Source organism: Triticum aestivum, chromosome 4D (assembly GCF_018294505.1).
Source record: "Triticum aestivum cultivar Chinese Spring chromosome 4D, IWGSC CS RefSeq v2.1, whole genome shotgun sequence".
Lineage (NCBI taxonomy): Eukaryota > Viridiplantae > Streptophyta > Magnoliopsida > Poales > Poaceae > Triticum > Triticum aestivum.
In genome coordinates, this window is record NC_057805.1 from 13973182 (window position 1) to 13989604 (window position 16423).

Sequence of the window (16423 nt, forward strand, 5' to 3'; positions counted from 1 at the left end):
AGAAGGCAAAGGGGGCCAAGAGCGGCCTCCGTCGAAGGGTACTTCGGACGCGGCGTCCGAAGACGACGAAACTCATTCCTCTGTCCCTGAGGATAATGACGGGGAAGAGGAGGAGGAGGAAGAAAACAATCCTCCCCCTAAGGAGAGGATGAAGAAGAGGGCGGCTCCGGCGCATCTGGAGGCGGAGGCGCCCAAAAAGGGAAAGGGCGTTCCGGCAGCCAACACCGCGTGGGACGTTGACAGTAGTCCGGAACGACGCCCCCGCCAAAAGCCCCAGGCCGCATCGTAAGTGACATGGCTTATTTATGCGCTCATCCAGTCCTTTCTTTCCATTATCTTGATGTAGTTTGTACTATTACAGTCCGGCCCGCGACCTGGTCCAGCGATCCTCGTCTGGGAGTTCGTTGGCTCCGTCAGAGATGGCGAGCCAGTCGCCACCGCCTGCTTACTCCCCTGGGGCCGGGGACGACGCTGAGGCGCTGTCCCGGAGGGCCGATCCGAGCCGGGGAGGAACCCAGGACGCTGTTCGGGAGGCGCCACGAGGCGAAGCATCCACTGCCGGACACATGGAGGAGATGATCCCCATGGAGACTGGCGAAGAGGGCCGCATCCAGCTTGGCCCTCCGCCGGATGTGATTCCGGAGACCCATACGGCTCCGGAGTCGGGCGGGCAGCCCTCTTTGAAGGAGGGGGTGTTGGGGAACGTAGTAATTTCAAAAAATTTCCTACGCACACGCAAGATCATGGTGATGCATAGCAACGAGAGGGGAGAGTGTTGTCCACGTACCCTCGTAGACCGACAGCGGAAGCGTTATCACAACGCGGTTGATGTAGTCGTACGTCTTCACGATCCGACCGATCAAGTACCGAACGTACGGCACTTCCGAGTTCTACACACGTTCAGCTCGATGACGTCCCTCGAACTCCGATCCAGCCGAGTGTTGAGGGAGAGTTTCGTCAGCACGACGGCGTGGTGACGATGATGATGTTCCACCGACACAGGGCTTCGCCTAAGCTCCGCAACGGTATTCTCGAGGTGTAATATGGTGGAGGGGGGCACCGCACACGGCTAAGAGATCTCAAGGATCAATTGTTGTGTCTCTGGGGTGCCCCCCTGCCCCCGTATATAAAGGAGCAAGGGGGAGGCAGCCGACCAAGGGGGAGGCGCGCCATAGGGGGGAGTCCTATTCCCACCGGGAGTAGGACTCCTCCTTTCCTTGTGGGAGTAGGAGAAGGGAAGGGGGAAGGAGAAAGAAGGAAGGGTGCGCCCCCCTTCCCTAGTCCAATTCGGACCAGACCATGGGGAGGGGTGCGGCCACCTTTTGAGGCCTTTCTCTCCTTTCTCGTATGGCCCATTAAGGCCCAATACGAATTCCCGTAACTCTCCGGTACTCCGAAAAATACCCGAATCATTCGGAACCTTACCGAAGTCCGAATATAGTCGTCCAATATATCGATTTTTACGTCTCGACCATTTCGAGACTCCTCGTCATATCCCCGATCTCATCCAGGACTCCGAACTCCTTCGGTACATCAAAACTCAATAAAACTGTCATCGTAACGTTAAGCGTGCGGACCCTACGGGTTCGAGAACTATGTAGACATGACCGAGACACGTCTCCGGTCAATAACCAATAGCGGGACCTGGATGCCCATATTGGCTCCCACATATTCTACGAAGATCTTTATCGGTCAGACCGCATAACAACATACGTTGTTCCCTTTGTCACCGGTATGTTACTTGCCCGAGATTTGATCGTCGGTATCTCGATACCTAGTTCAATCTCGTTACCGGCAAGTCTCTTTACTCGTTCCGTAACACATCATCCCGCAACTAACTCATTAGTCACAATGCTTGCAAGGCTTATAGTGATGTGCATTACCGAGTGGGCCCAGAGATACCTCTCCGACAATTGGAGTGACAAATCCTAATCTCGAAATACGCCAACCCAATAAGTACCTTTGGAGACACCTGTAGAGCACCTTTATAATCACCCATTTACGTTGTGACGTTTGGTAGCACACAAAGTGTTCCTCCGGTAAACGGGAGTTGCATAATCTCATAGTCATAGGAACATGTATAAGTCATGAAGAAAGCAATAGCAACATACTAAACGATCGGATGCTAAGCTAACGGAATGGGTCAAGTCAATCACGTCATTCTCCTAATGACGTGATCCCGTTAATCAAATGACAACTCATGTCTATGGCTAGGAAACATAACCATCTTTGATTAACGAGCTAGTCAAGTAGAGGCATACTAGTGACACTCTGTTTGTCTATGTATTCACACATGTATTATGTTTCCGGTTAATACAATTCTAGCATGAATAATAAACATTTATCATGATATAAGGAAATATATAATACTTTATTATTGCCTCTAGGGCATATTTCCTTCAGTCTCCCACTTGCACTAGAGTCAATAATCTAGTTCACATCGCCATGTGATTTAACATCAATAATTCACATCACCATGTGATTAACACCCATAGTTCACATCTCTATGTGACCAACACTCAAAGGGTTTACTAGAGTCAATAATCTAGTTCACATCGCTATGTGATTAACACCCAAAGAGTACTAAGGTGTGATCATGTTTTGATTGTGAGATAATTTTAGTCAACGGGTCTGTCATATTCAGATCCGTAAGTATTTTGCAAATTTCTATGTCTACAATGCTCTGCACGGAGCTACTCTAGCTAATTGCTCCCACTTTCAATATTTATCTAGACCGAGACTTAGAGTCATCTAGATTAGTGTCAAAACTTGCATCGACGTAACCCTTTACGACGAACCTTTTGTCACTTCCATAATCGAGAAACATATCCTTATTCCAGTAAGGATAATTTTGACCGCTGTCTAGTGATCTACTCCTAGATCACTATTGTACTCCCTTGCCAAAATCAGTGTAGGGTATACAATAGATCTGGTACACATCATGGCATACTTTATAGAACCTATGGCCGAGGCATAGGGAATGACTTTCATTCTTTTTCTATCTTCTGCCGTGGTCGGGCTTTGAGTCTTACTCAATTTCACACCATGTAACACAGGCAAGAAACTCTTTTCTTTGACTGTTCTATTTTGAACTACTTCAAAATCTTGTTAAGGTATGTACTCATTGAAAAAACTTATCAAGCGTCTTGATCTATCTCTATAGATCTTGATGCTCAATATGTAAGCAGCTTCACCGAGGTCTTTCTTTGAAAAAATCCTTTCAAACACTCCTTTATGCTTTGCAGAATAATTCTACATTATTTCCGATCAACAATATGTCATTCACATATACTGATCAGAAATGTTGTAGTGCTCCCACTCACTTTCTTGTAAATACAGGCTTCACCGCAAGTCTGTATAACACTATATCCTTTGATCAACTTATCAAAGTGTATATTCCAACTCCGAGATGCTTGCACCAGATGGATCGCTGGAGCTTGCATATTTTGTTAGCACCTTTAGGATTGACAAAACCTTCTGGTTGCATCATATACAACTCTTCTTTAATAAATCCATTAAGGAATGTAGTTTTGTTTATCCATTTGCCAGATTTCATAAAATACGGCAATTGCTAACATGATTCAGACAGAGTTAAGCATAGATACGAGTGAGAAACTCTCATCGTAGTCAACATCTTGAACTTGTCGAAAACCTTTTTGCGACAATTCTAGCTTTGTAGATAGTGACACTACTATCAGCATCCGTCTTCCTCTTGAAGATCCATTTAATCTCAATGGCTCGCCGATCATTGGGCAAGTCAATCAAAGTCCATACTTTGTTCTTCAAACATGGATCTCATCTCAGATTTCATGGCCTCAAGCCATTTTGCGGAATCTGGGCTCACCATCGCTTCTTCATAGTTCGTAGGTTCGTCATGGTCTAGTAACATAACCTCCAGAACAGGATTACCATACCACTCTGGTGCGGATCTTACTCTGGTTTACCTACGAGGTTTGGTAGTAACTTGATCTGAAGTTACATGATCATCATCATTAACTTCCTCACAAATTGGTGTAGAAGTCACAGGAACATATTTCTGTGATGAACTACTTTCCAATAAGGGAGCAGGTACAGTTACCTCATCAAGTTCTACTTTCCTCCCACTCACTTCTTTCGAGAGAAACTCCTTCTCTAGAAAGGATCCATCCGTAGCAACGAATGTCTTGCCTTCGGATCTGTGATAGAAGGTGTACCCAACTGTCTCCTTTGGGTATCCTATGAAGACACATTTCTCCGATTTGGGTTTGAGCTTATCAGGATGAAACCTTTTCACATAAGCATCGCAACCCCAAACTTTTAAGAAACGACGACTTTGGTTTCTTGCCAAACCTCAGTTCATAAGATGTCGTCTCAACGGATTTAGATGGTACCCTATTTAACGTGAATGCAGATGTCTCTAATGCATAACCCCAAAACGATAGTGGTAGATCGGTAAGAGACATCATATATCGCACCATATCTAATAAAGTACAATTACGACGTTCGGACACACCATTACACCGTGGTGTTCCAGGTGGCGTGAGTAGTGAAACTATTTCACATTGTTTTAACTGAAGGCCAAACTCGTAACTCAAATACTCTTCTCTACGATCAGATCATAGAAACTTTATTTTCTTGTCACGATGATTTTCCGCTTCACTCTGAAATTATATGAACTTTTCAAATGTTTCAGACTTCTGTTTCATTAAGTAGATATACCCATATCTGCTCAAATCATCTGTGAAGGTCAGAAAATAATGATACCTGCTACGAGCCTCAATATTCATCGGACCACATACATCTGTATGTATGATTTCCAACAAATCTGTTGCTCTCTCCATAGTTCCAGAGAACGGCGTTTTAGTCATCTTGCCCATGAGGCATGGTTCGCAAGCATCAAGTGATTCATAATCAAGTGATTCCAAAATCCCATCAGTATGGAGTTTCTTCATGCGTTTTTCACCAATATGACCTAAACGGCAGTGCCACAAATAAGTTGCACTATCATTATTAACTTTGCATCTTTTGGCTTCAATATTATGAATATGTGTATCACTACGATCGAGATCCAACAAACCATTTTATTGGGTGTATGACCATAGAAGGTTTTATTCATGTAAACAGAACAACAATTATTCTTTTATGTAAATGAATAACCGTATTGCAACAAACATGATCAAATCATATTCATGCTCAACACAAACACCAAATAACACTTATTTAGTTTCAACACTAATCCCGAAAGTATAGGGAGTGTGCGATGATGATCATATCAATCTTGGAACTACTTCCAACACATATCGTCACCTCGTCTTTTACTAGTCTCTGTTTATTCTGCAACTCCCGTTTCGAGTTACTACTCTTAGCAACTAAACCAGTATCAAATACCGAGGGGTTGCTATAAACACTAGTAAGTACACATCAATAACATGTATATCCAATATACCTTTGTTCACTTTGCCATCCTTCTTATCCACCAAATACTTGGGGCAGTTCCGCCTCCAGTGACCAGTCCCTTTGCAGTAGAAGCACTTAGTCTCAGGCTTAGGTACAGACTTGGGCTTCTTCACTTGAGTAGCAACTTGCTTGCCGTTCTTTTTGAAGTTCCCCTTCTTCCCTTTGCCCTTTTCTTGAAACTAGTGGTCTCGTCAACCATCAACACTTGATGTTTTTCTTGATTTCTACCTTCGTCGACTTCAGCATCACGAAGAGCTCGGGAATTACTTTCGTCATCCCTCACATACTATAGTTTATCACGAAGTTCTAGTAACTTGGTGATGGTGACTAGAGAATTCTGTCAATCACTATTTTATCTGGAAGATAAACTCCCACTTGATTCAAGCGATTGTAGTACCCAGACAATCTGAGCACATGCTCACTAGTTGAGCGATTCTCCTCCATCTTTTAGCTATAGAACTTGTTGGAGACTTCATATCTCTCAACTCGGGTATTTGCTTGAAATATTAACTTCAACTCCTGGAACATCTCATATGGTCCATGACGTTCAAAACGTCTTTGAAGTCCCGATTCTAAGCCGTTAAGCATGGTGCACTAAACTATCAAGTAGTCATCATATTGAGCTAGCCAAATGTTCATAACGTCTGCATCTGCTCCTGCAATAGGTCTGTCACCTAGCGGTGCATCAAGGACATAATTTTTCTGTGCAGCAATGAGGATAATCCTCAGATCACGGATCCAATCCGCATTTTTGCTACTAACATCTTTCAACATAATTTTTCTCTAGGAACATATCAAAATAAACATAGGGAAGTAACAACTCGAGCTATTGATCTACAACATAATTTGCAAAATACTATCAGGACTAAGTTCATGATAAATTTAAGTTCAATTAATCATATTACTTAAGAACTCCCACTTAGATAGACATCCCTCTAATCCTCTAAGTGATCACGTGATCCATATCAACTAAACCATGTCCGATCATCACGTGAGATGGAGTAGTTTCAACGGTGAACATCACTATGTTGATCATATCTACTATATGATTCACGCTCGACCTTTCGGTCTCCGTGTTCCGAGGCCATATCTGTTATATGCTAGGCTCGTCAAGTTTAACCTGAGTATTCCGCGTGTGCAACTATTTTGCACCCGTTGTATTTGAACGTAGAGCCTATCACACCCGATCATCACGTGGTGTCTCAGCACGAAGAACTTTCGCAACGGTGCATACTCAGGGAGAACACTTATACTTTGATAATTTAGTGAAGGATCATCTTATAATGCTACCGTCAAACAAAGCAAGATAAGATGCATAAAGGATTAACATCACATGCAATCAATATAAGTGATATGATATGGCCATCATCATCTCGTGCTTGTGATCTCCATCTCCGAAGCACCGTGCTTGTGATCTCTATCTCCGAAGCACCGTCATGATCACCATCGTCACCGGCGCGACACCTTGATCTCCATCGTAGCATCGTTGTCGTCTCGTCAATCTTATGCTTCTACGACTATCGCTACCGCTTAGTGATAAAGTAAAGCATTACATGGCGATTGCATTGCATACAATAAAACGACAACCGTATGGCTCCTGCCAGTTGCCGATAACTCGGTTACAAAACATGATCATCTCATACAACAAATTATATCACATCATGTCTTGACCATATCACATCACAACATGCCCTTCAAAAACAAGTTAGACGTCCTCTACTTTGTTGTTGCAAGTTTTACGTGGCTGCTACGGGCTTAGCAAGAACCGTTCTTACCTACGCATCAAAACCACAACGATAGTTTGTCAAGTTGGTGTTGTTTTAACCTTCGCAAGGACCGGGCGTAGCCACACTCGGTTCAACTAAAGTGAGAGAGACAGACACCCGCCAGTCACCTTTAAGCAACGAGTGCTCGCAACGGTGAAATCAGTCTCGCGTAAGCGTACGCGTAATGTCGGTCCGGGCCGCTTCATCTCACAATACCGCTGAACCAAAGTATGACATGCTGGTAAGCAGTATGACTTATATCGCCCACAACTCACTTGTGTTCTACTCGTGCATAGCATCAACGCATAAAACCAGGCTCGGATGCCACTGTTGGGGAACGTAGTAATTTCAAAAAAATTCCTACGCACACGCAAGATCATGGTGATGCATAGCAACGAGAGGGGAGAGTGTTGTCCACGTACCCTCGTAGACCGACAGCGGAAGCGTTATCACAACGCGGTTGATGTAGTCGTACGTCTTCACGATCCGACCGATCAAGTACCGAACGTACGGCACCTCCGAGTTCTACACACGTTCAGCTCGATGACGTCCCTCGAACTCCGATCCAGCCGAGTGTTGAGGGAGAGTTTCGTCAGCACGACGGCGTGGTGACGATGATGATGTTCCACCGACGCAGGGCTTCGCCTAAGCTCCGCAACGGTATTATCGAGGTGTAATATGGTGGAGGGGGGCACCGCACACGGCTAAGAGATCTCAAGGATCAATTGTTGTGTCTCTGGGGTGCCCCCTGCCCCCGTATATAAAGGAGCAAGGGGGAGGCAGCCGGCCAAGGGGAGAGGCGCGCCATAGGGGGGAGTCCTACTCCCACCGGGAGTAGGACTCCTCCTTTCCTTGTGGGAGTAGGAGAAGGGAAGGGGGAAGGAGAAAGAAGGAAGGGTGCGCCCCCCTTCCCTAATCCAATTCGGACCAGACCATGGGGAGGGGTGCGGCCACCTTTTGAGGCCTTTCTCTCCTTTCCCGTATGGCCCATTAAGGCCCAATACGAATTCCCGTAACTCTCCGGTACTCCGAAAAATACCCGAATCATTCGGAACCTTTCCGAAGTCCGAATATAGTCGTCCAATATATCAATTTTTACGTCTCCACCATTTCGAGACTCCTCTTCATATCCCCGAACTCATCCGGGACTCCGAACTCCTTCGGTACATCAAAACTCAATAAAACTGTCATCGTAACGTTAAGCGTGCGGACCCTACGGGTTCAAAAACTATGTAGACATGACCGAGACACGTCTCCGGTCAATAACCAATAGCGGGACCTGGATGCCCATATTGGCTCCCACATGTTCTACGAAGATCTTTATCAGTCAGACCGCATAACAACATACGTTGTTCCCTTTGTCATCGGTATGTTACTTGCCTGAGATTTGATCGTCGGTATCTCGATACCTAGTTCAATCTCGTTACCGGCAAGTCTTTTTACTCGTTCCGTAACACATCATCCCGCAACTAACTCATTAGTCACAATGCTTGCAAGGCTTATAGTGATGTGCATTACCGAGTGGGCCCAGAGATACCTCTCCGACAATTGGAGTGACAAATCCTAATCTCGAAATACGCCAACCCAACAAGTACCTTTGGAGACACCTGTAGAGCACCTTTATAATCACCCATTTACGTTGTGACGTTTGGTAGCACACAAAGTGTTCCTCCGGTAAACGGGAGTTGCATAATCTCATAGTCATAGGAACATGTATAAGTCATGAAGAAAGCAATAGCAACATACTAAACGATCGGATGCTAAGCTAACGGAATGGGTCAAGTCAATCACGTCATTCTCCTAATGACGTGATCCCGTTAATCAAATGACAACTCATGTCTATGGCTAGGAAACATAACCATCTTTGATTAACGAGCTAGTCAAGTAGAGGCATACTAGTGACACTCTGTTTGTCTATGTATTCACACATGTATTATGTTTCCGGTTAATACAATTCTAGCATGAATAATAAACATTTATCATGATATAAGGAAATATATAATACTTTATTATTGCCTCTAGGGCATATTTCCTTCAGGGGAGTGCCCCGTTTTCGCCGGTGGTCCCTGTCCATCCAGGGGCGCCGGATAACCTGATGAAGGCGCTACAAGGCGCCTCCGTTATGGACGAGCACCGTGCTCTTATGAGCGCGGTGATCGAGAAGGTTCAGTCCGCCAAGAGTGGACTGAACGAAGCCTGCAGCAACCTGTTGACAGGTTTCGAGGTAAATAACAGAGAAAAAACCACATATAGTCAGTAGCCCCTGAGACACTGTCCGGTCTCGGCAAGAGGAATCGGACAGGGGATCAATCCTCTAGTGTAGGAGACTAACGTGATATGTGTGCATGAGCAGGCGTCGCTGTTGGCCGCGACCTCACATGCTGCCGAAGTCTCTGAACTGGAGCAGAGGCTGGAGCAGACCGAGAACGAGCTCGGCGAGGTTAGAGTGCGGCTGCAGGAGAAGCAAGGTTAGTAACGTCTTGCTGTGTGTTCGGAGAGCGCAGACGCTGTATGTTGACTGTAATGTCGAAATGTATGCAGGAGCTGCGACCGAGGTCGAGGCCCTGAGGAAGGCCTTGGGCGAGGCCGAGGAAAAGGCTGTCCAGCCGCAAGCAGCCCGTAAGAAGCTTAAGGCCCGTGTCAAGGAAATCCAGCACGAGCTCCAAGATGCAGTGAAAAAATGTGAGACCTTGGAGAATGATGCGTTGGCTCAGAAGGCCGAACTCACCAAGGCTCGTCAGGGCGCGGAAACCGCGCGGAATGAGGCCCAGGCCGTCATCCAAGAGATCCAGGAGGCCAGGAAGATCACGGCGGGTAAGGCTTTTAAGATGCAAAGCAAGTATGCGGAGATGCAGTACCTTTTACTAACCCGGGTTTGGAGTTCCCCAGGAGCTTTTGCGGATCTACCATGCAACGTATCAGACGCTGCAGTGTTCTACCGAGCCGAAGGAGGAGGTTCTATGGAGAAGCTATTCTGGTCGCAGTATGCGACGCCGGAGCATCCCGTGTCCTTCACCGATCAGCTGAAGCAGCTGGTGGAGCTGCACAGGGTGGCCGAACTAGCCATGAAGGATTTGACAATCCGGCTATGGCCAGCCGAAGCTATACTCGGCAGCTACTTCAGACTCGTGAGGCGGCTGGTGGAGGCCTGTTCGTGGCTGGAGGTCGTCAAGCGCTCTGCATGTATTGAAGGTGCCCGTATGGCCTTCGCTCGCTGCAAGATGTGGTGGGCGAAGATGAACGCTGTTGACGTGGCCAGCGGGCTGCCAGAGGGCAAGGAGCACCGCACACCCGAGAAATATTTTGCGGATGTCTTAGAAGGGTCTCGACTTGTGGCAGCTCAGTGTTCGAAGGACGTTATTTTTGAAAGAATATATTCGTGTTGTCCTTTGCCTTGTATTATAAAGACAAAGCTTGTTCTGTAATGTAATTTCGTTATGCTTTAAATTGTTTCCTCCTGTGTGGCCGTGTTATATACAATCTGAGGGTTGGCCAGTCGTCGGCTTCTGCCCTCACGTAAGTAGTACGGAGGTGTTCGGGATGGGATCTAAACAATCTTGATCCAATTACATGGTCCTTGAAGGAGTTGTTTAGTGCAACGAACAAGGCAATCAGACTATGGCTTAAACGCCCTCACTTAGCCATAGGAGTTTTATAATTAAGCAAGTGCGTAGCCCCTGGTCGAAGCCAGGGTGCTGTCCGCATCCGATCGGGAATGCCGATCCTTCGCGTGATGCAGAAAAAATCTCCAACGATTTAACCCTCGAACAGCTGACCGGCTCGCGCCGTATCATGAGGTGCTCATCCGGTCAAGGCCAGGGCACAATCGCAGTAGTTCTCCCTTTACTACCCTAGCCGATCGAACGGAACGTAGGGTAGCAAGCACAGGAGCCGGGCAACCCAACTATTGACCAAAGACATGATTCGGAGCCAATGCATATAATGCTAAATTTGGGGTGCCGAACTGTTATACAAGAAGTGTTCGGACTTTGTTGCCGTGTTATGGGGTGATAAGCAGCCCCTGGCGAATATGAAACGTACAAAAGAGTACCGATGTAGCTGATAAGCAGATCGAAATAAAATGAAGTAAGAAGCGAAAACCACAAAAACTGGGCCGCGAATCATTTTTATTATAGCTGAATGGATACGTCAAGGCGTATTTTATACAAATAGTGCGGTAGGCACCCGGACTATTTAACATGCCGGGATCAAGAAAGAGCAGCGTGCGGGTCCTGGGAAATAAATAAAAATACCGTCGAGAAGAGCGTATGGAGGCTACCCTGCGCACCTATGCTGCATGCCCCCTTTGTATGCCGATCCTTCAAAAGGGCTGGTGATCAGGCTCGCGGGGAAAGGAACCTGAAACAGAAAGGAAAAAGTGTGTCCGGGGTCGGTCTAGCCGAACTGTGGATCCCGGGCCAGCTCGTGCCTCCGTCGATGTCCATGGAATTTCGAGTGCGTAATTATGTATGCGTGGTACGAGTGCCACTACTTCATCGGGACTGGGACGGAGGCCAAATTGCTAGTCGAGCTCTTGACGAGCCTTGTTGTCCTGCTGCAGTGTAGTTCGGAACTTCTTGAAGGTGTCCGGGGGCTCGGCAGCCGCACTATGGTGCTGCTTGAGAAGGCCGCTCTGTACCTCTGCTGCTAGGGCGGCGGTGTGCTCCTCTGTTCGGAGAGAGCGTTCCGTGTTGCCATTGACTGTTATGACGCCGCGTGGGCCGGGCATCTTGAGCTTGAGATAAGCGTAGTGCGGCACTGCGTTGAATCTAGCAAACGCTGTTCGTCCGAGCAGTGCATGGTAGCCGCTGCGGAATGGGACGATGTCGAAGATTAACTCCTCGCTTCGGAAATTGTCCGGAGATCCGAAGACCACTTCCAGCGTGATTGAGCCCGTACAGCGGGCCTCGACACCTAGTATGACTCCTTTGAAGGTAGTCTTTGTTGGTTTGATTCGTGAGGGGTCAATGCCCATCTTCCGCACCATGTCTTGACAGAGCAGGTTGAGGCTGCTACCACCGTCCATCAGGACTCGTGTTAGGTGAAACCCGTCAATAATTGGGTCCAGGACTAGTGCGGCTGAACCGCCGTGGCGGATGCTGGTTGGGTGGTCTCGTCGATCGAAGGTGATCGGGAATGACGACCATGGATTGAACTTTGGGGCGACTGGCTCTACCGCGTAGACGTCCTTGAGTGCTCGCTTGCGCTCCCTTTTGGGGATGTGTGTGGCGTATATCATGTTCACCGTTTTGACTTGAGGGGGAAATTTCTTCTACCCTCCAGTGTTCGGCTGCCGGGGCTCTTCGTCCTCGTCCTCACTTTGTGACCCTTTTCTTTATTTTCGGCATTTAACTTGCCAGCCTGCTTGAAAACCCAACAATCCCTGTTGGTATGATTGTCTTGCTTATCCAGGGTGCCGTGTATTTGGCACGGACGGTCGAGTATGCGGTCGAGGCTGGAAGGTCCTTCATTGTTTCTTTTGTAGGGCTTCTTCCGTTGGCCGGACTTGGAGCCACTGAATCCGGCGTTGACTGTGGTGTCATCGGTGTTGTTGTCATTGCTTCGGCGTTTGTGCCTATTGCGCCGGAGCTTGTCAGTGCTATTCTTGGCCTCGGAGGGGTCTGTCTCGCTGGCTGTGTTGTTACTACGAGCCAGCCAACTGTCCTCTCCCGCGCAAAAGCGGGTCATGAGTGCCGTGAGGGCTGCCATGGACTTCGGCTTTTCTTGGCCAAGGTGGCGTGCTAGCCATTCGTCACGGATGCTGTGTTTGAAGGCTGCTAAGGCCTCGGCGTCCGGACAGTCAACGATCTGGTTCTTTTTGGTTTGGAACCTAGTCCAGAATTTTCTGGCTGATTCTCCAGGTTGTTGAACTATGTGGCTTAAGTCATCGGCATCAGGTGGCCGGACATAAGTTCCTTGGAAGTTGTCCAGGAAAGCTTCTTCCAAGTCCTCCCAGCTGCCGATAGAATTTTCCGGCAGGCTGTTAAGCCAGTGCCGAGCTGGCCCTTTGAGCTTGAGTGGGAGGTATTTAATGGCGTGGAGATCATCTCCTCGAGCCATGTGGATGTGGAGGATGAAATCCTCAATCCATACTGCAGGATCGGTTGTGGCGTCGTATGATTCGATATTAACGGGCTTGAATCCCCCAGTACCTCGTCTGTGAAGCAGAGGGGGTGTGCGGCACCTCTGTATTGGGCCGTGTCGCGGCGTAGCTCTGATGGAGTCCGTCTGCGGCATTCAGACCGGGTGTGGTTAGGTTTGTCGCGTCCGAATAGGTAGCCGTCTTCGTGCCTCGAGGACATCCTCGCGATCCGTAGATCGATCTTGTATGTCCTGCTCTACTGTCCAGGGTCTGCAGGAGGTCATACGTGTGACCCCGAACTCTTTCGTCTTTATTTTTGCGGGGCGGTTGGGCAGGCTGCTGTTTGGCCTGAGTGGCCGCTTTATCCCAACAGCGTGGCGGCCGGTCGGCCGCCCTGTCTTGACCACGCGGTGGTCGTTCCGCATTACGCGGGGGAGATGTGTGCTCAGGTGCCTCCTCATCGAATTGAGGTAGCAGTCTGCGTTTCGGGTAGCTCTTGGTTGGGCGCTTGAGGCCGTATTCTTCCGCTGTCAGGACGTCAGTCCATTTGTCGGCGAGCAGATCTTGTTCAGCTTGAAGCTGTTGTTGTTTCTTTTTCAGGCTCCTTGCAGTGGCTATGAGTTGAAGCTTAAAGCGCTCCTGTTCCAGAGGGTCCTCAGGCACGATGAAATCTTTGTTGCCGAGGCTTGTTTCCTCTTCGGAAGGTGGACGGTAGCTATCGTCCGCCGAGTCATCTTCCATGGCCTGCTCATCAGGGTTGTCTTGCCTGTCGTCATGTTCCTCCTGTTTGGATGCAGCACCGACAGGGTCTTAATTGTTTTCGGCGTCGCCCGGAGTGCTGTTTTCTCCGGTACCAGTGTTGTCGTCTTTTGAGCGGCGAGGCTTAGAACAGCGTTTGGGGGGCCGGCGCTTGGACTGCGTCTCAGAAGGGGTGTATCAACCATGTACACGTCGTACGAAGAGGTGGCCGTCCAACGTCCAGTGAATGGCGGGTCTTGGCCTTGCTCATTGTCGGCATCATCGTCCATACCGACGATGTCTTCGGAGCCGTAGTCAAGCACGTCGGTTAAGTCGTCGACAGTGGCTATGAAGTGGGTGGCGGGTGGGAAGCAAAATTCCTCGTCGTCCGCCTCTAGCTCGAACCAAACATAGTTCGGCTGTGAGTCTTCCTCCAAGGACAAGTTCTTCAAATAATTTAGTACGTCACCCAAAGGCGAATGCTGGAAGATGTCTGTGGCGCTAAATTCGAAAATCGATAACCGATCCAGCTCAGTATCCGCCGGTGCACTTGATCCGGAACGTGTTGCCGGAGACGAGTCCGGAGTTCCATTGACGCCAGCATTGCAGGATTTTGAGTCCGTGTGCGGCTTCAATGCCGCGGGCTTTATGGCCTCGGAGGGGATGATCTGCTTCGGTACTGAGGCCGTTGCAGCAACATGATCCATCTCCTGGATGTGCTCCGATGACAGATTTAAGTCATGTTCATTGGAGAAAGGGGGAGCGATCGCCGCGGTTTCAAATCCCTCAAAGATCAAGTCTCCACGGATATCCGCGACGTAGTTCAATCTTCCGAACCTGACCTGGTGGCCAGGGGCGTAACTATCGATCTGCTCCAGATGGCCAAGCAAGCTGGCCCACAGTGCGAAGCCGCCGAATACGAAGATCTGTCCAGGGAGGAAGGTTTCTCCCTGGACCACGTCGTTACTGACGATTGAAGGGGCCATCAAACCTTTCGTCGACGACACAGTGGAACTCTCAATGAAAGCACCAATGTTGGTGTCAAAACCGGTGGATCTTGGGTAGGGGGTCCCGAATTGTGCGTCTAGGATCGATGGTAACAGGAGACAGGGGACACAATGTTTACCCAGGTTCGGGCCCTCTCTATGGAGGTAATACCCTACTTCCTGCTTGATTGATCTTGATGAATATGAGTGTTACAAGCGTTGATCTACCACGAGATCGTAACGGCTAAACCCTAGAAGTCTAGCCTATGAGTATATGGTAATGAATCTGTCCTATCCGGACTATACTCTCCGGTTTATATAGACACCGGAGAGATCTAGGGTTACATGAGGTCGGTTACATAAGAGGGAATCTTCATAGTCGGTCGCCCAGCTTGCCTTCCACGCCAAGGAGAGCCCAATCCGGACACGGGTATAGTCTTCGGTCTTCGTGTCTTCACAGCCCATCAATCCGGCCCGTGGATAACAGGCCGGATGCCCGAGGGCCCCTTAGTCCAGGACTCGCTCAGAGACCACCTAGGAGAGAGGTGGGCCTGGCCCTGGTCGGGGTCTGCGGTTACTTTAAAATAACACGCTTAACGAGATCTTGGTATTTGATCTGAGTCTGGCCACTGGCCTATACGCACTAACCAACTACGCGGGAACAGTTATGGGCACTCGGCGTCGTGGTATCAGCCGAAGCCTTCTTGACGTCAGCGACTGAGCGGCGCGCGCCGGATTGGACCGTAAGCCTGCACTTGTATTAAGGGGGCTAGGTCTGCTTCCGGCCGCCCTCGCAACGTGCAATTGTGCAATGGGCGATGGGCCCAGACCCCTGCGCCATAGGATTTAGACCGGCGTGCTGACCTCTCTGTTGTGCTTAGGTGGGGTTGCGATGTGTTGATCTTCCGAGGCCGGGCATGACCCAGGAAAGTGTGTCCGGCCAAAGGGGATCGAGCGTGTTAGGTAATGTAGTGCACCCCTGCAGGGAAGTTTATCTATTTGAATAGTCGTGATCTTCGGTAACAGGACGACCCGGAGTTGTACCTTGACCTTATGACAACTAGAACCGGATACTTAATAAAACACACCCTTCCAAGTGCCAGATACAACCCGGTGATCGCTCTCTAACAGGGCGACGAGGAGAGGACCGCCGGGTAGGAGTATGATATACGATGCTACTTGGTGAACTTACCATCTACTCTCTTCTACATGCTGCAAGATGGAGGCTGCCAGAAGCGTAGTCTTTGATAGGATTAGCTATCCCCCTCTTATTCTGGCATTCTGTAGTTCAGTCCACCGATATTGCCCCTTTACACAGATACCCATGCATAAGTAGTGTAGATCCTTGCTTGCGAGTAGTTTGGATGAGTATTCACGGTTGCTTTTCTCCCCCTTTTTCCCCCTTTCCTTTCTTC